Raw genomic sequence first — 19464 nt, forward strand, 5'->3', positions numbered from 1 at the left:
AAGATCATGGCATCTGGTCCCATCACTTCACAGCAAATAAATGGGGAATAAGTGTCAGATTTCATTTTCTTGGGCTCCCAAATCACTGTAGATGGCGACTTCAGCCATGAAATTAAGACTCTTGCTCCTTGGAAGAAAAGCTATGACAAACCTGAACAGTATATTAGAAAGAAGAGACATCAATTTGCCGGCAAAGGTCTGTATAGTCGAAGCTATCATTTTACCAATAGTCATGTATGGATGTGAGAGTTGGACCTTAAAGAAGGCTGAGTGCTGAAGAAGACTCTTGAGCGAGTCTCTTGGACAGTAAGGAGATCAAACCAGTCAATCCTAAAGGAAGTCAACCCTGAATATTCATTGGAAAGACTGATACTAAAGCTGAAGCTCCAGTACTTTGGCCACCTGCTGAAAAGAGCCAACTCATTGGAAAAGACTCTGATGTTGGGAAACATTGAAGGCAGGAGGAGAAGGGTGCCATAGAGGACAAGATGTTTGAATGGCATCACTGACTCAGTGGACATAAGTTTGAGCAAACTCAGGGAGATAGTGAAGGACAGGGAAGCCTGACATGCTGCAGTTCATGGGCTTGCAGAGTAGGACAGGACTTAGGGACTGAACAACAATAACTCTAAAATTTACATTAAAAAACAAAAAGCAGAGATAATGGTTTTTGAGAAGACCAGAGAAGACATTTGCTTCTCAGTGATACAGGCAATTTCTTCCTAGAATGACTTTGTTTCCCCCTTTTAAAAATATTTATATGACTCTTAAGATGAACAGGCAAGATTTTAGAAGTGGTAAAAGGGCTTTTTGGAGCCTCCCTTCTGGTGCTATAAAGACTACATTGTAAAACAAGTTTTGTTTTTTTCCCTTTTTATTTTTTTTGAAAGAATTGAGTGGCTACCTTAGGAAAGTTTCACCCCTCCTCTCTCGTAGGGGAGAAGGCCTCCTGGGATGGCCGAGTGACAACACTCAGGCTTCTGCAAAATTAATCTCGACTGAGGGGGAAAGAGGTGAAGGCAACAGGGAAGACAGGCTGAGGAATCTGCCTTGTGATCCTACTGGGAACTTGTCCATCAGGGGAGTGGGCTCGGTGTTTTGCTTGAACCAATATGTATCTGAGTTTCACAGAAGTTGTCTTTTGGGGACAGATACTCTAATACTGTAGTCCATTCCATGATTCTTTTATCCTGTCACTGGAGTCTGCAAGTGGCAGGCACCCTAATGGCTTTTCTGTGCCTGACTTGTGCCCACATGATATTAATTGGCCTGGTCTTCAGCTTAAGGGAGGGAGAGGAAAGGAGAGCCCTCACCCGCTTAGGTGGCAGCTACTGGGGCACAGTGACCTGTGGGCCTTCAGAACACACCAGAGAGGAACCCTGGCCAGAGTTCCTCAATTGCTTCCATAGCCACTCACCTGTTTGCAGAGGGTTCGAGGAGAAAGAAGCAAGAAGATGTAGAAGAAGCCTTAAACGAAACAGTACCAGATGTCTATGTATTACCAAAGTACCAGAATAAACCAAAACCTAGCCAACCAGAAAGTCACATTAGACCTGTGACCTTTGTCCAAATGCTCCGAGTTTTCCCTCTCAGGGGGAGCTCCCTAAACTGGAGCTGATGCTCCCCACTGTCAACGTTACCTGGGGCTGCTGTAGCGGAACTGGAATCAGATGCCTCAAGTCCAAGGGAGCCCTAGGACCTCTTCATTTTTAGGGAGTTCCTTTCCTTTGCACTTCTATCTGAGAGACTATAATTGTGAGCCATTCTGGGGCCATTGCTCTTCTGATCTTAGTATATCTAATATATGCCCTAAAGAGCTTTCCTTAGGGATAGATTAAATATTTCCCATTTTTATAAGCTTGATAACGCCAAAACACAAAAGACATGTGCAAATTCCAAGAAAGACAGCACAAACAAATTCCAGCATCAATGCACAGATGAACCGGTTCCAAAATCAGGTAGATAAATTTACCCTATGAAACAAATGAACTAATTCCAATGAGGGTAGGCTTGTCTTACAAGAAGTAATTCCCCCAATGAACTGGTTCATTGTAGAGCCCAACAACACTTCCCCTTTCCAACAGGGTACCCCAACCAAATTGGCTTTTCCCATAAAAGAAAAGCCCAAATTGAAGGGGGGAATATGTTCCTGGTGTGTACAGCAGAGCAACTTCACCTCCAAAATTGAGCCCACTGACTCGTAACACAAAAGGGCAGACAAACAAGCAAACTGACTGAACCGGCCATCAAATTGAGTAGATTTACCCTTGAACAAAGTCAAGTCTGTTGACTTGTAGAAGTTTGTTGGTTCCTTGTCTCAACTCCCAAGTGCTGGGGCAGCTGGTGCTGCTTGAGGGAATCTTGAAGAATAGATCCTCAGGACAAATGGTCCTAGAAGCTGCTTAGGGCCTTGTCTAAATATTCCCTGATCGGGGCCAGCTAGCCATGAGCAGTAAGGCTCCTGTGCTGGCTCACCAAATTTGTTTCCGTGTCCAAGCTTACTGTACTTGCTGCATAACAGGGCGATAAATCCAAGAGAGGTATTGAAGCAAGGAATACGACTTTATTCGGAAAGCCAGCTGACCAAAAAGACGGCAGACTAATATCTCAAAGTAACCATTTTGTTGGCGTCTGGATCCAGGTTCTTTTATAGAGTCAGAGAGAAGCAATGAGGAACTAAAGTTAAAAGGCAGAATAAAGAGGGAAGGGGCAGTGAGGAAGTAAAGTAAAAAGGGTCTTCAGTCTTATAAAACATTTGCAGGAAGGGTCAGCTTTTGGAAGGGATGTGTTAATCTCTTCTATTCGCAAGTGGGCAGGGTCTGATTGTCTTTCTATGAGCTGAACAAAGGCACATTAGTTTATAGTCAGGCAGAGGAACAGGGTCCTTTGGAGCAGGCCATTATGTATGACTGTAATAACAAAAGCAAGTGAAAGAAGCAGTTCCAGCATGGAGTCAGTATTGGCTTCTTTGCAACGTTCTATCTCTATCACCCAGGAGAGATTATTTTTAAGTAGGTATTCCTAAAGCATAATTACTTCTAAAAAGTTCACCTAAAAGCTCTTACTTCACTTGCATTTAATTCACTTATAAAAATTTCATCATACCAAGTTATTTTTCTTGCTGTCAGAACAGATACAGAAAGGTCTCATTTGAGCTCTAGTAAACGTAGGTACAGCATTTTATTTTTTAATTAGAGGAAAATTGATTTTACAATGTTGTGTTGATTTCTGCCATACAACAATGAAAATCAGCCATAATTACACATATATCTCCTCCCTCTTGAGCCCCACTTCCCCTGCCCATCCCACCCCTCTAGGTCATCACAGAGTGCCAAGCTGAGCTATCTGTTATATAGCAACTTCTCACCATCTATTTTACATGTGATAGTATATAAAGACATTTATATTAATCAAACTAAAAAGTTCATACTAGATATTAATATAATACTGAATATTTTTTAGATCACATGAACATGAAATTTACTCTCGCTAATTTCCTTCATATTTATGAGTATTTATATACAAATCAAGGTCACCTATCTAGGTTAAATCTTTTTTTACTGGCATTTATGAAGAATACACTGAAGACATTTATTTGTCCTCGCCAAATTCCAAATTACTTACCCTTTTTCAAAATTTGTATTTTAAAAATATGGCAGAGATAAGGGTTCCTCTAGAAAAACAGGTAGAATATTTTCATTTCAAAAGCATGAGAGGAGAAAAGCAAGTTCTTCCTTGATGATTTTGTCCCTCTTTTGTTCAATGCTTACAAGCTTCTGAAGACAAATAAGGAAGGTTTTGGGAATGGTAAAAGAATTGATGGGTTTTGGATTATTTTTGGAGCCACCCATTTGGTCTTCTTTTCCATTCTCAGATCTCCATTTCCATACCATGGTTTGAACCATTACCATTTTTCTCCTAAATGACAATAATAGTTTTCTAACTGACCTCCAGCCTGTTCCACTACCGCCTGTTGAGCCATGGCACAGCCTCTAGAATAAATACCTAACCATATTTTTCCCTACTCAAAATCCTTTAATGATTTCCTGTTTTATATAATAAAATATTAGCATGATCTAAGATTCTCTCAAAAGCCTCTTAATTTAGCCTTGCTTGTTGCTTTTAATTCCTACGCTCCATCCTGTACTTCTCCAACCCTCTTCTTGTATATTATAGTCCACTAGGCTTTCCTTGAACATATTTTGTTATTTCATTCCAATCTTTTGTACATTTGGCTCTCTCCAATACCTTTAGACCCGTGTCTACCTCATGGACTTTGTTCTTCAAGCTCTGCTCAGTTGTGCTAGTCTCAGGGAAATATTTCCTTATTTCCTGTCCTCTGCATCGAGAGGTGACTAATTCCTCTTTGCTACTTCTCTGCCTGGTATACATATCATATATACACTTGGTAGGTGCACATTGATTTTAATCAAATTCTCAGTGTAGTATCTTGTCATCTGGTTGATTAGGAGTGTAAGAAAAATAAAGTACACAACAGGAATCCATAGGTTCGTTGTATTTGTTTTACTTATTAATTGAGATATAACTCACAGTAAAGTAATATATCTTAAGTATGTAGTTCAATGAATATGTGTATATATATATACATGCTTGTATAAATATCACCACTTAAAACAAAATATAGAACATTTCCAATAACTCTACAGGCCCATTTCTGCCTGTTCCAAGTCAATACCCTTGAGAAGTAACCATTATTGTGACTTCTATCACCATTGGTTAGTTTTGCCTGTTCTTGAAATTTGCATAAATGGAATCACAGAATATGTGCTCTTTTGTCTGACAGGTTTTTATGTGAAGCCTTATAAAAACCATAATGGTGCCTATAAGGGCACAATATACTGAAATAGCCCATGAGGGTAATGCTCAAAGAGGGAAACAAATACTTTAACAACTCTTAAATAAGTAGAATCAAAAAGTCTAAGAACATTTGGATGGGTATCCTCACACTGAAATAAAATGATCTGGCACATGGCTTCCCAGGTGGTGCTAGTGGTGAAGAACCCACCTGCCAATGCAGGAAACATAAGAAATGCAGGTTCTATCTCCGGGTCGGGAAGATCCCCTGGAGGAGGGCATGGCAACCCACTCCAGTATGCTTGCCTGGAGAATCCCATAGACAGAGGAGGCTGGTGGGCTATAGTCCGTAGGGTTGTAAAGAACCAGACATGACTGAAGTGACTTATCACAGCACAGCACATATATTATCTATGATAATGCAAAATTAAATATAAAAAACTTTTGAAGAAACTGTAGAAGAGATCTTCACATTTTTCTGGGGTAGAGAAGATATTAATTTTAAGTTAATTCAGTTCTATTTTTTTATTTCTATTTTTCTTTTACACAAATGTAAAAAGCTGATAAATCTAAAGATTATAAAATTGGTTTATTGTAAAAGTAATTCAAGAATACCCAGTTAAAATCTTATTCCAATGCCACCCAATACAACCAAGAAGCAGTTAAACACTTTTACATTAGGAACAAGGACAGAAACCAAGAAAGACCACATCAAAGCTGTAATTCAAACTCAGAAAGAGAAAGGCTTAGGTCTCCTTCAAGTCAATACAATGGGTACAATTAGGTCAAAGCACCATTTTCTTTAGACACCACGGTGCTGCTACAACATTGAGGTATAACTGATTCTATTTAATCAATACTGACTGAGAACTTACTGTGTGTTGGGCACACAGCTCACTAAACCATGCATCTGCCTTGAAGATCATACAGTCTAGTGCTGGAGAAAAAATCATCTTATAAGGGAGAAGATAAAGATAGGAAACACAAAGGAGGGATCATAAGCTCTAAGAGAAGGGTTCTTGGAAGAGATAATGTTTGGATTAAACTTACTTTATAATTGGGGGACACGCAGGTGAAGAAAGTTGACAAATTATTTCATTTTCATCCATGATGAATTTGAGATACCTGTGGGATATTCAAGTGTGCATGTTCATTAGAATGTCAGCATTATAGGCAAGGAATGTATATTTGGATGTTACCAGCATATGATGGAAGTTGTCAGCATACATATGGGAGCTGCAGTCATGAGGAATGTGTATTGTGAGAAGAAAGCAAGAATTGAATTCTGAAAAACACCAATGATAAAATGACTGACAGAAGAAGAAGATCCTGCAAAGGAATTGAATAGGCAAAGAAGTAAGGAAGGAAAGCAGGAAATGAAGTGTCTTGAAACCTGAGAGAAGACATTACCCCAAGAAAAAAGAAATAATCAACAATGTCAAAGTGTTTTGTCATTTTGCTTAGTCACTCAGTTGTGTTTGACTCTTTTCAACCTCGTGGACTGTAGCCTGTCAAGCTCCTCTGTCCATGGGGATTCTCCAGGCCTGAATACTGGGATGGGTTGCCATGCCCTCCTCCAGGGGATCTTCCAGACCCAGGGATCGAACCCAGGTCTCCCACATTGCAGGCGGGTTCTTTACCATCTGAGCCAACAGGGAAGCCCAAGAATACTGGAGTGGGTAGCCTGTCCCTTCTCCAGGGAATTTTCCTGACAGGAACTGAACGGATATCTCCTGCATTGCAGGTGGATTCTTTACCATCTGAGCTATCAGGGAAGCCCACTTAAAAGGGTCCATTGATGTTGGGGAAGAAAGGAGACAACAATCACTGAATTTTCAAAAGATGTTTGTGCCTTTGTCAAGAGCAGATTCACTGAGGAGACAGATGAAAGATTGTAATAGGTAGAGGAATTTGTGGAGGGAATGTGAGGAAGTGGTCAAAGAGAACTGACAGTGCTTTCAAGAATCTGAGCTATGATACATAGGAAGAAAGAGAAAAAGTTATAACTGAAGGGGACTATAAGGTAAAGGGTAGTTTTTTTAAGAAGGAAAAGATGAGCATATTTAAATGTTTATGGGAAATATCAAATAGAAAGGGAGCTAGGAAAAAGTGGCTATAATTAATAGTCTGACAGAAGTGAGATCATATGAGATCAAAAGTGGAGACAGGAAAGTATGCTGTAAGAGAGGAGAGAATTGAAGGGAGGAATAGACAGTAATAGTTGGAGACAAATACTCTACTCTCAATAATTAATAACACATGTAGACAGAAGACCAATAAGGAAATGGCAGACTTACATACCACTATAAACAAGTAGACCTAACAGAGAAGTATATCACAGTCCTTGCAACAATAGCAGTGTACATATTTCTCTCAAGTGCCAGGAACATTCTCTAGGATCGGCCATGTGTTACTTCGCAAATTTAAATCATACAGTGTATCTTCACCCATGACAATGTAATAAAACTAGAAATCAATAACAGGGAAACTTGAGAGAGAGAGAGAGAGAAATAGATTGATTATACACCATGACGCAAAGAAAGGCAATCCCAAAGAAAAGGGATTCCCAAAGAAAGGCAGTGCCAAAGCATGTTCAAACTACAACACAATTGCACTCATTTCACATGCTAGCAAAGTAATGCTCAAAATTCTCCAAGCTAGGCTTCAATAGTACCTGAACCAAGAACTTCCAGATATTCAAGCTGGATTTAGAAAGGACAGAGGAACCAGAGATCAAATTGCCAATATCTGTTGGATCATAGAGAAAGCATGAAAATTCCAGAAAAAAACATCTACTTCTTCTTCATTGACTATGTTAAAGCCAACACAATAAACTGGAAGATTTTTCAAGAGATGGTCACCTTACCTACTTCCTGAGAAACTTGTATGCAGGTCAAGAAGCAACAGTTAGAACTGGACATGGAACACCAGACTGGTTCCAAATTGGGAAAGAATTTAACTTATATGCAGAATACATCATAAGAAATGCCAGGCTGGATGAAGCACAAGCTGGAATCAAGATTGCCAGGAGAAATATCAATAACCTCAGATATGCAGATGACACCACCCTTATGGCAGAAAGCAAAGAGGAACTGAAGAGCCTCTTGATGAAAATGAAAGAGGCTAGTGAAAAAGCTGGCTAAAGACTCAACATTCAGAAAACTAATATCATGGCATCCAGTTCCATCACTTCATGGCAAATAGAAGGGGAAAAAATGGAAACAATGACAAACTTTATTTTCTTCCAAAATCACTGCAGACTGTGACTGCAGCCATGAAATTAAGACACTTGCTCCTTGGAAGAAAATATATGACCAACCTAGACAGCGTATTAAAAGGCAGAGACATTATATTGCCAACAAAGGTCCATCTAGTCATGTGTGGATGTGAGAGTTGGACCATAAAGAAGGTTGAGCACCGAAGAATTGCTGTTTTAGAACTGTGGTATTGAAGACTCTTGAGAGTCCCTTGGACAGGAAGGAGATCAAACCAGTCAATCATAAAGGAAAGCAATCTTGAATATTCATTAAAAGGACTGATGCTGAAGCTGAAGCTCCAGTACTTTGGACACCTGATGCGAAGAGTTGACTCATTAGAAAAGACCCCGATGCTGGGAAAGATTGAAGGCAGGAGGTGAAGGGGATGACAAAGGATGACCTGTTTGGATCGCATCACCTACTCAATGGACATGAGTTTGAGCAAGCTCTGAGAGATGGTGAAGGACAGGGAAGCCTGGTGTGCTGTAGTCCACAGGCAAACAAAGAGTTGGACATGGCTGAGTGACTGAACAACAATATACTATGATGAAGTGAGATTTACCTCAGAAATAAAGAAGAGTGGTTCAATTATAAGAAAATCAATCATTGTAACACATCACACTAACAAATGAAGAAAGGAAACAATAATCACAATTGATGCAGAAAAAACATTTGACAAAGTCCAATACTATTTCGTAGTTGGAAAAAAAAAGTCAGAAAACTAGGAATAGCAAGAACTTCATCAATGTAATAAAAGGCATCTATGAACCCCAGGTGACTCAGTGGTAAAGAATCTGCCTGACAATGCAGGTGACATGTGTTTGATCCCTGGGTCATGAAGATTCCTGGAAGAAAATGACAATCCACTTCAGTATTCTTGCCTGGAGAATCTCATGGACAGAGGAGCCTGGGGGCTACAGTCTGTAGGGTTGCAAAGAGTTGGAAATGACTGAGAGACTGAGCATGCACACACATATGAACAACAAACCGCTAACATCTTTCTTAATAATAAGTGAGTAAAAACATTACTCTTTAGATCAAGAAGACAAGGATGCTGCATTTCACCACCACTGTTTGACATTGCACTGGATGTTTTAACCAAAGCAATTGTGAAGAAAAAAGAAATAATAGGAATCCAAATTGGGAAGAAAGAAGTAAGACGGTCTCCATTTGCAGATCACATAATCCTATATAAAATCCCACAGGATTCTCACACCAAAAAAAACCCTGCTAGAGCTAATAATTCAGTAAAGTTGCAGGATACAAAATCAGTACACAATGTTCAGCTAAGTTTCTATACACCAGCAATGAACAATCCAAAAGGAAAATCTAGAAAACAGCCCTCTTTACAATAGTATCTCCCAAAATAAATACATAGAATAAATTTAACCAAGTAGGTCAAAGACCTGTACACTCAAAGCTACAAAATATTGACGAAAGAAATTAAAGACGACAAATGGACAAACATTCCATGTTCATGGATTGGAAGCCTTGATATTGTTAAGATATCCATACTACTGAAAGTGATATACAGATTCAATCCAGTCTCTATCCAAATTTGAATGGCATTTTTTTTTTGCAGAAATAGAAAAAATGCATTCTAAAATTTGTATGGACACTTAAAGGAATCCCAAACAGCTTGAACAGTTTTGGAAAAGAACAAAGTCGTAGGACTCACACTTCTTGATTTTAAAACTACAGTAATCAAAACAGTGTAGTACTGGCATAAAGATAGACAAATAGACTAATAATATAGACTGGAGAGTCCAGAAACAAACCTCTATGGGTCAGATGAACTTCAACAAGGGTGCCAAGATCATTTAGTGGAGTAAGCACAGTCTGTTGAACAAATGATGTTGGAAAAACTGGGTATCCATGTACAGATGAATATAAGAAATTCAACTCAAAATGAATTAATGACCTAACTACAAGAGCTAAAACATAAAAATTTTAGAAGCAAATATAAATCTTCTTTACCTTGCATTTGGTAATGTTTGAATAGGACACTGAAAGCAATCACAATAAAAGAACAAAAATAGATGGATTTATCAAAATTGAGAACTTTTATTTAGCAAAGGTCTATAATAAAGAGAAGACAGCCTACAGAATGGCAGAAAATATTTGCAAATTATATATCTGGTAAGGGCCCATATCCAGAATATGAAAAAAAAAAAATATTTGCAACTCAACAACAGAGCAGTGAACAGTACAATTTTAAGAAAAATGGAGAAACTTGAATTAGCCATTTCTCTAAAGAAGATATACAAATGGTCAATAAGACTTTAAAACATGCTGAACATCATTAGTCATAAAGGAAATACAAATCTAGACCATAACTTTACAAACCCACTAGGATGGCTATAATTGGGGGGAAATAAAGGAAATAAGTGTTGGGGAGGACATAGAGAAATTGGAATACTGATAAAATTGCTAATAGAAAAGTGAAATGATGCAGGTGCTATGCAAAACGTTTTCCTGTTTCTCTAAAAGTTAACATAGAATTGCTTCAACCCAGAAATTCCATTCCTAGATGTAAACCCAAAAGGGCTGAAATAGATACTGAAACAAATTCTTTCACATTAATGTTCAGAGCAGCACTATTAACAATAGCTAAAACAACTCGAAGAAACGAATTGATAAAGAAATTGTGGTATATACCATAAAATCAAATATTATAGTTTGTGGTCAGTTGCTTCAGTCATGTCTGACTCTTTGGGACCCTATGGACTGTAGCCCACCAGGCTCCTCTGTCCATGGGATTTTCTTGCAAAACTCGAGTGGGTTGCCATGTCTTTCTCCAGGGTATCTTCCTGACCCAGGGATCGAACCCACGTCTCCTGCATCTGCAGGTGGATTCTTTACTGCTGAGTCACTGGGGAAGACCCAAATATAATATTCAGCCATAAAAAGGAATGGTGTTCTTATACATGCTACAACATGGATGAACCTCAAAAACGTAAGTGAAAGGATGTAGACAGAAAAGGTCACTTACTGTATGATTCACTGATATGAGATGTCCAGAATGGGTAAATTTGTAGAGGTGGAATACAACTAGGGGTGGGTGGTGAGTAGGGAAGTGGCAAACTGCTTAATGGATAGGGAATTTCCTTTTCCTGCTAAAATGTAGGGATGGGGAGGGAGGTGGGAGGGGGGTTCAGGATGGGGAACACATGTACACCCATGGCTGATTCATGTCAATGTGTGGCAAAACCACTACAATATTGTAAAGTAATTAGCCTCCAATTTAAATAAATAAATTAAAAAATAAAAATAAATTTAAAAAAGAAATTAGATACAGGTGGAGGTTGCACAACATTGTGAATGTGATAGATGCCACTGTTCACTTCAGAAGTAGTTACTTTCATGATACATGAATTTCACCACAATTGAATAAAGAATAAATAAAATAGTAACTATTTGGAAAAGAAAACTGTTCAGTAAGACAGATATATAAATCAGAAGTCAAAAAGGAAAAAAAGTAACATTTAACAAACTAAACCATGAGAAGACTTACTCTATGAAACACCTAAGAAAAGATAAGCAAGTAGGAAAGAGATAAAGTCATGTCAAAGCCAGTAGGATCCAGGGCTCCTAGACCTGTCTTTCCCATTGTGGGGAGGGCGTCCCCTTAGGCTTCTGAAAGTTACTTAGGCTTTTACTTCTCCCAAGAGCAGGCGTGAAGAAAAAAAAACGGGTTGGAGGCAAAGAAGGGGGAAAGACTTGCAGGACGTCCAGCCTCCTGACCAGTGGTCATTCTGTCCTTTTCTCCCCTCCTTCACGGGGTTGTCTGTGTTGGCCTAATAGTGGTTTTGCCTTGGAAGGGGAGGAGGACCAAGGCCTGATGGGATGATGGAGGCAGGGTCCAGCCCTCGGTTGGCATTTGGGGAGCCATGCTGCCATTAAGTGGAGCTTGTCTCTGTCAAAGCCAGTTACCTGGGCTCAAGTGATGGAGACAGCCATGGATTGGGAAGAAACTGGCCCTGTGGGGGTTGAGAGGGGTGGGGATGGGTGTTGTGTCATCCTGAGGGTGCACATGGGCAACGGGCTCCTGGCTGTCCCTTCATCTGTGCGCTCCATGGGAGACTGGACCGTGGTTCTGCAGTTGTGGAAGGCCCTCAGATACCCTAGGGACAGCCCGAAATGGCTGCCACTGGGAGTACCAAGTGTAAGTGGCCCCAGTCCCAGAACCTCAAAGCCCCTCAGCTCCCAGTGAGGAAAGAGGCCGCCTGACCCCCAGTGTGGTCCCAGGCAGGGCACCCCGGCACTCCCCAGCAGGGACACCACAGGAAAAATTGCAGAATCTCTCTGGGTCCAGCCCAAAATGGCAGACAGGGGAAGCTCCGCCCCCTGAGCTGGTCGTTCCCTGCGCTATCGGCAGGGTCCAAGGCTCCTAGAGCTCCTGTCTTTCCCGTGGTGGGGCAGGGGTCCCTTTAGGCTTCTGAACTTGTGGGGGTGGGGGTGGGGTGGGGGAGGAGAACCTTCAGCTTGGGCAGAGCTCAGAAGGCCCAGCACAGCCTTGCTGATCCCTGGAGGCCTGGCAGAAGACAGGTGTCTGCTGCATGGACTTTTGAGATACACGTTCCGCTGGATGGCACTGTGGCTGCAGAAATGGCAGTCGCCCCTTTCCTAGCCCCCAGCAAGCTTTCCTCTCCTTCCTTTAGCTGCCAGACAGAGTATGGGATAGGGGTGGAGATGGGGAGATGCTCAGGTCACCGTCCTCCTCCTCCTCTTCTTGCTTCTCCTGCCACCCCCCTTCCTCCTCACTCCCCCTATCATGACCATCATCACAAGCAGCAGCGGGAGCAATATCCCAATACACTCATCACCACTGATAGTCCAGCTCACACAGCACCCAGCTCCGTTTCAGCTGGGCTCCTCATAACCTTGGCCACTTAGGGATAACCTGCAGGTGTAGCTAGGCTGTTCTTGACTGCCTTCACGTGAACACCAACAACCCTGCAGAGATCCCACCAGTAGGCTTGCAGTTTCTTCTTTGTATCTTCGGGCTCCTCCCAGCCTCTCTTGCTTGTCTACACCGTGCCTCTTCTAGGCAGCAACCCCTGTTCTCCCGAGGATCTGGTGGGACAGAGGCAAGCAGGTCCCAGGGAGGTCCAGAAGTTTTTGACCCCTTCTGTAATAAGGGGGAATCTTTCCAGGAGTCTCGAGGGTCTGGAAGAGGCCACCAGGCTGCCTCCCAGCGTGGTACCTCTGAGCACTCATTCTGTGCCCATGGGTGGGACTTTGGGGGATGGCATGGATCACACAGGTGGAATCTTTGGGAATGCCCCACTTGGCCTTGCCTACATTTGTCCACAGGTTTGCCATCTGGGTCTTTTCTGCCCACAGGCCTTGGTAGCCAGGCTCTCGCAGGCTTCAGTTCTGCACCAGGAACCCGTCCACATGTCACCTTCAATCTTTCCAGGTGCCCTCCCTCTGCTAGCAATCCTGTTAATTTTTATCCTCTGGGGAGTAGGTGGAGTTTAGGGGGAAGGGAGAGAGGAGGCGGGCTTGGGGATTGAAGGGGTCAGATGGCAAGAAGGGAGTTTGGTGGCTTGGTTTGCCATGTAGATCTCTTAGCTTCGAAACCTTACCCCTGACAGTAGCCTAGTATTCACCCTGGAAGCTCACCCCCACCCCAGGGGAATTATGGATCCCCCTTAAACACACACACACACACACACACACACACACACACACAAGTGGGCATGGCAATCATGACAAGGGAATCAGGGCCTTTATCCAGAAAGTTTTGGGATGTGTGCAAAGAAGGAAAACACACAACCTGAAAGCTGACAGTTTCCTTTCATTCGGGGACCTTCCTGAGGGGTACAGCCACAGGGCCACATCTGCTCTGATAGCTCTGAGGAAAGGTTTCCCCAGAGGTAAGGGAGGAAGGAGCCAGCCTATTTTAGAAGTTTTTGTTGAAAAAAAGCGAGGAAAAAATTAAAACGTGGGGAACACTGAAAGGTTACTGCTAGTCCACTGCCCACCCCCCCCATTCCACCCCTCCCCCACCCCCCCATTCCAGGCCAGCAAAAGCCAGTAAACATACATACATACATACATACATACATACATATATATACACACAGAAAACAGCCAGACATCTCATTCTCTGTGTGGGAAGGTTTCAGAGTTTGGGCCCACTGAAATCATTCCTAGATTCACATCTGAACTATCCAGGCCCCGTATCTTGCTCTTCCCCATCCTGAATCCCTGTCAGGGTGACACCTTTCAGGGCAGCTGCCGTGGCTGAGGGCAGGGCCACAGTCTTTGTTCATGGAAAAGGCCAGGGACATTGTTTTGGTCCGCAGGTGCAAGGGAAAGCAAGTGGTCACCGTGGCCTGAGTGTTTAAGGATGTCGTGCCCATGCCACCCAGTGCCTCGTGAGAGACCAGTGTGGAAGGTGATCCCGAGTCTCTTTTGTAAGTTCCTCAATGGTTCCTTTCTTTGCTCCTTTAAAGTCTTCCTAGATGTGTAACCCGAACAGGAGGGAGCTCCAAAGGAAAGCAAATCCATGTCCCAGGGATTTCCCACACTCAGTATCTTAAGGACTCTTAGAACTGAGGAGCAAATCCACATCCCAGGGATTTCCCACACAGAAGTATCTTAAGGACTCTTAGAACTGAGGAGTGGCAGTTTGAGACATTCTTCTGCTTATGCCAAGCTGTCCCAGAAAGTAGGCCAACATTCGAAATTGGTGAGAGAAACCAAACACACAGCAAACAACCCACTAAAACCAAAGTCACTACCTTCTTATCAGGTAGGACCTGAGGTGGATCTTTTCCAGGCATTAAACATCAGGACTTGTGGGACACTTACCTGGGGAAGATGCAGGGAGGAAGGAAGGAGGGCAGGGATTGGGACTAGCAAGTGGTGGAATCCCTACTCTCAGCATCACTTCACACCTTCCCCTGCCTTTGCCCGGGCTTACTGTCCTGAACTGGGGCACACACCCACACACAGTGTTGCATTCTTGAAAACATGCCTGTGCAGGCCCCACCACAGCCCCAACCCCCGTGCTGGCACCCATCCACCAAATCTCAGCGGACCCGATGATTGCCTTTCCTTCCTTGTTCCCTGTCCTTCCTCCTTGCCCCTTTTCTGTTTGTCTTTCCACTTCCCAGTTGGGCACTAGGGCATCACAGCACAGGCCTCTCTCTGGATGGGGTTCAGCCCCTTGCCTGCATGGCTGAGGCTCTGCCCTGGCTGATGGCTCTTCTCTGGCTGATGGCTCTTCTCTTAGGAGGCCACGGTTGGTTCCACCAGCCTACGTGGGACACAGTGCACTGGAGACCCCCTTTACACTTCACCTCCACTGTGGTTCTTTCTTGTGTTTTCAGTTTGCTCTCCACTTTCAGCTCCTTCCTTTCAGTTCTTCCCTGTGTCCTGAAGGCAAGGTTGGGTGGGTGCCTGAGAGCATCAACGCTGCCAACACTTTTACTTTTCCTGTGGGAGTGAGGGGCATTCCCTCACAACCATCCTTTAATTGCCATCGGAGATTATTACCTCATCCCTCTCGTGTGTGCCCTTCACCTCCCACTTTTAACCTACAGTTCCTGGAGTCCTCCCTAGCTTTTCTGAGCCCTGCGTGCATGCCCCGGGCTCTTTAGCCCTGACATGCTCAAGGCATCCAAACTTGGCCACGCCTCTCCTTTTGCCTTCTGGAGGCCCGCCAGGCCTACTGCCCGGTTGGTTGGTTGGTTTGTCGGTTGGTCAGTCTGGAGCCCTGGAAGGCACTCAGGAGGGACCACTCCTGACAAGGGGCTGCCTGGCAGAGTATCCTTTGGGCTCCAGGCAACTTGTGTTTCCCTGTCATTCCTTGTGTATGTTGTGTGAGAGACACAGTGAGGCGCCCTTGCACAGGGCCCAGGGGCAGACAGTGTTGGAGGTTGGAGCTTGGAGGTGGCATGACCACAGTGGTAGTGAATTACTGCTTCCCACTCTGCCTTTCAGTTTCTTTTAGCTGGCCTAGTGTCCTCAGTGTCCTTGCTCTTCTGCTCTTTGGTTAAGGGGGAGGTACAGGTGTAGGAGAAAGCAGTAAGTAGTGTGGTTCAGTTTCCACTCTTCCCCTGCATCATCGACATCTCCCTTCTCTGGTGGTGGAGATCCCTGCCATCCTCCAGAAAAACCCCAAGAACTAAACATAAATAAAACTGAAGGTGTTCCATGAATTACTTGGCAATGAAACAGCAAGAGAAGCTCAAGGCTTGCAAAAATATCTCTTGACTTTGCATTCCTTACAGCTGTCATGCTTATGGGAGCTCTTAAAGTCCAGAGGTGAGCCAGTAGCAGCCTCCTCAAGTCGTGCCCTGCTCCCTTTAGGTTCCCAAGACCAAGGGCGTGAAGGGAACAATACACATTTCACTGTATACTTACAGGCTGTTGCCTCTATATCCAGGAGCCTGGCTAAGCTGGTTTTTAAAATCATTTTCAATTTTTTACTTGTCATTGACCTATTCAGTTTTTCTGTTTTCCTGTTTCAGTCTTGGTAGGGTGTACATTTCTAAGTATTCATTTCTTCTGGATTGTGTATTTCATTCCCATATATTTGCTTGCAGTAATCTTTTATGATTTTATTTGTGTGGTTTCCATTGTAACTTCATTTTTTAACTTTCTACTTTTATTTATTTAAACCCTTTTTTTTCTTGAGGAGTCTGACCAGAGGTTTATTATTATTATTTTTTTTATCTTCAGAGAACCAGCTTTTAGTTTATTTTATCTTTTGTATTATTTTCTTCATATATGCTCTGATATTTATGATTTCTTTCCACTAACTTTGTTTTTTGGTTGTTCTTTTTCTAGTTGCATTAGGTATAAAGTTAGGTTATTTATTGTGGATATTTTTGCATAAACACTAATTATTTTTCACTATTGTATCAGCTATTACTTTCCTTTTTGGCAAAATATCCAACTGATTTTCATAAAAATTACAGAGAACTTCACCTTGAAATTCATTTGGAACACTCTATCATCCATTCCCAGCATTAATTAATATCCTATAAATAATCCCTTCTCCATAAAGCCATTGAAAGAAGTTTACAGTGTTGAAATCCTCATTATCCCTTGCACTTGCTAAGGTAACACTCATTTTACAGTTGATAAAACCTAAGAGCTGAGTCTTGAACTTTGTTTGCAACCTTTATGGAGATAACAACATTGTTATTCCTATGATCTATAATCCTCATACATTACTAAAGTTCATTCTTATTGGAAATAAATTCTTTACCATAATGGATTTATCGGGTGTATTCTTTACTTTTCCAGCTAATGGAAGTATGTACTCAATAGCTTTTTGCTTTACTTGGGAGCAGAATCAATTTTCTGGACAGTAATGCTTCAGGGTTATACTGAGTGTCCTTATTCCTCACACATCCTGTTGGCTGTTCTGGAAGACATAAAGTTCCATAGAGGCTTTACTTGGTTTTAATATACAGATGATATGCTTCTTTGCTCTCTTTCTCATGCCTCCTCACAGAAAGACAGCATCCACTTGCTAAAGCTTTTAGCCTTAAAATGTCATAATGCTGCGAAAGAAAAACTGCAGGTTTCCCAAATCCATGTTTGAGAAAGCTGTCTTGAATGCTGCCTCTGAGGCTTGAATTCCTCAGAAAGGGTTTCTGATGTTAGAAAAAGGGTTTCAGCTAGATTTAGATAGACTTTATGTTGCCCTAATTTTTCAAAAACCTCATACAATGCACAAACACCAAGGTTTTCCCTGGTTAGATGTTGCTGATACTGGATTGCAGTTTCTCTCTTATGGCCAAATGTCCATATTTTTACTCAGCTGTAACAATTTGGACCCAGTTTTATAGAACTAGATCATGAAGCTTTCAAGGCCTTAAGGTAGAACTTGATGGACCCACCTAAACTTGGGCATCCCAATTATCATATTCTTTTTTTTCCTTTCTCTATTTGAAAAGATAGGGGATGCCCTTGGGGTACTCACCTATAAACAGAGGATTCACCATAGATCCACAGGTTATTATAGCCAGCATCTGGATCCTGTGGCAAAGGTATACCCCATTTGTGTTAGAGTAATCATGGTCACTGCTTTTTTTGGTGAACACCAATGAGAAAATTGTGAATTCTTCTTTAACTTTTTTTGTACCTCTTGCAACAGAAGCGCTCCTGAAATCTAATCAGACTCAACCTTTTCTCAAGTAGCTGCTTCACCTCCTTTTGAAGTAATTTTGTTTCCTGCCCTTCATCTAAACGTTTTACATTGTGAGAACATTAACCCAAATATACTTCTCCCCTGCATCACCAACGTGTTCCTTTACAACTGTTTGATTCTTGGATCAGGAAGATCCCCTGGAGAAGGGCACAGCAATCCACTCCAGTATCTTGCCTGGAGAATCCCACGAACAGAAGATCCTGGCAAGCTACTGTCCATAGGGTCACACAGAGTCAGACATGACTCAAGCAGACTTAGCATGCACATATGTCTTTTGATGTAAAATAATTATGGATATTATGTACTTATTGCCATTTAACTACATGTTTTTCCAGTTGTTTTTTGTAGTTCTCCCTTTTTCTTTATTTTGTAGTTCAATGATTTTCTTTAGTGGTATGCTTGCATTCCTTTCTCATTTGTTTTTGTGTATGTATCATAGATTTTTGATTCATGCCTACCATGGGATTCACATATGTTGATCTATTACTATATCTACTTGTTTTAAACAGGTAGTGTTTGAACTTCAAGCAAGTACTAAAGGACCTAAATTTATTAATATTACTACCTTCCACTATACTTTGTGTTTTTGATGTTACATTTTACATCTTTATGTTTGTCCCTTTACTGATTATTACAGTTATATTTGATTTTGCATTTTATTTTTACTTTTAATTTTCATACTGGCTGATTTAAGAGGTGGAATCTCAGTCTTTGCTGTATATTTGCCTTTAGTAGTGGGATTTTTCATTTTGTCTAGGTACTTCTTGTTAAAGCCTTTTATTTTCTACTTAGATAATACATGTTAACATTCTTGTAAGGTGGGTTTAGTATAGAAGAAATCTTATTTATTTCTTCTCAGAGAAGTTCTTTATCTCTTCTTCAGTTCTAAATCATAATCTTGCTGGGTAGATAATCCTAGGTTGCAGTTTTTTTGTTTTTTTTTTTTTCATTTTAGCACTTTAAATATTTCATGCCACTCCTTTCCACCTTGTAAAGTTTGTGCAGAAAAATCAGCTGATAGCCTTATGAGGGGTTCCCTTGTATATAAATCTATTTTTTTCTCTTGCTACCTTTATAATTTTTTTCTTTTTTTTCTGTTTTAAAAACTTTTATTTTATATTGAAGCATAGTTGATTAACAGTGTTGTGTTTCAGTTGGATAGCAAAGTGATTCAGTTATATATAAACATGCAGTTATTATTTTTCATTTTCCCCC

The 19464-nt window shown here is 41.5% G+C and overlaps 1 protein-coding gene across 5 annotated transcripts in view; it reads left to right on the top strand.

The window, feature by feature from the left end:
• The window catches only part of NBDY (negative regulator of P-body association), a 57323-nt gene that overhangs the window by 22254 nt on the left and 15605 nt on the right, over positions 1 to 19464 (top strand). The window contains exons 3-4 of one of the 5 annotated variants that reach the window (XM_055563010.1): positions 10874 to 11028; positions 14387 to 14497. The exons of 3 other annotated variants lie outside the window; for them this stretch is intronic. The gene's annotated coding sequence lies outside the window, so the exon portion shown is untranslated. The remainder of the gene's footprint in view (positions 1 to 10873; positions 11029 to 14386; positions 14498 to 19464) is intronic. One more of the 5 variants, XM_055563008.1, reaches the window with a different exon arrangement.

The sequence above is a fragment of the Bubalus kerabau genome, chromosome X, assembly GCF_029407905.1.
Source record: "Bubalus kerabau isolate K-KA32 ecotype Philippines breed swamp buffalo chromosome X, PCC_UOA_SB_1v2, whole genome shotgun sequence".
NCBI classification, from domain to species: domain Eukaryota; kingdom Metazoa; phylum Chordata; class Mammalia; order Artiodactyla; family Bovidae; genus Bubalus; species Bubalus kerabau.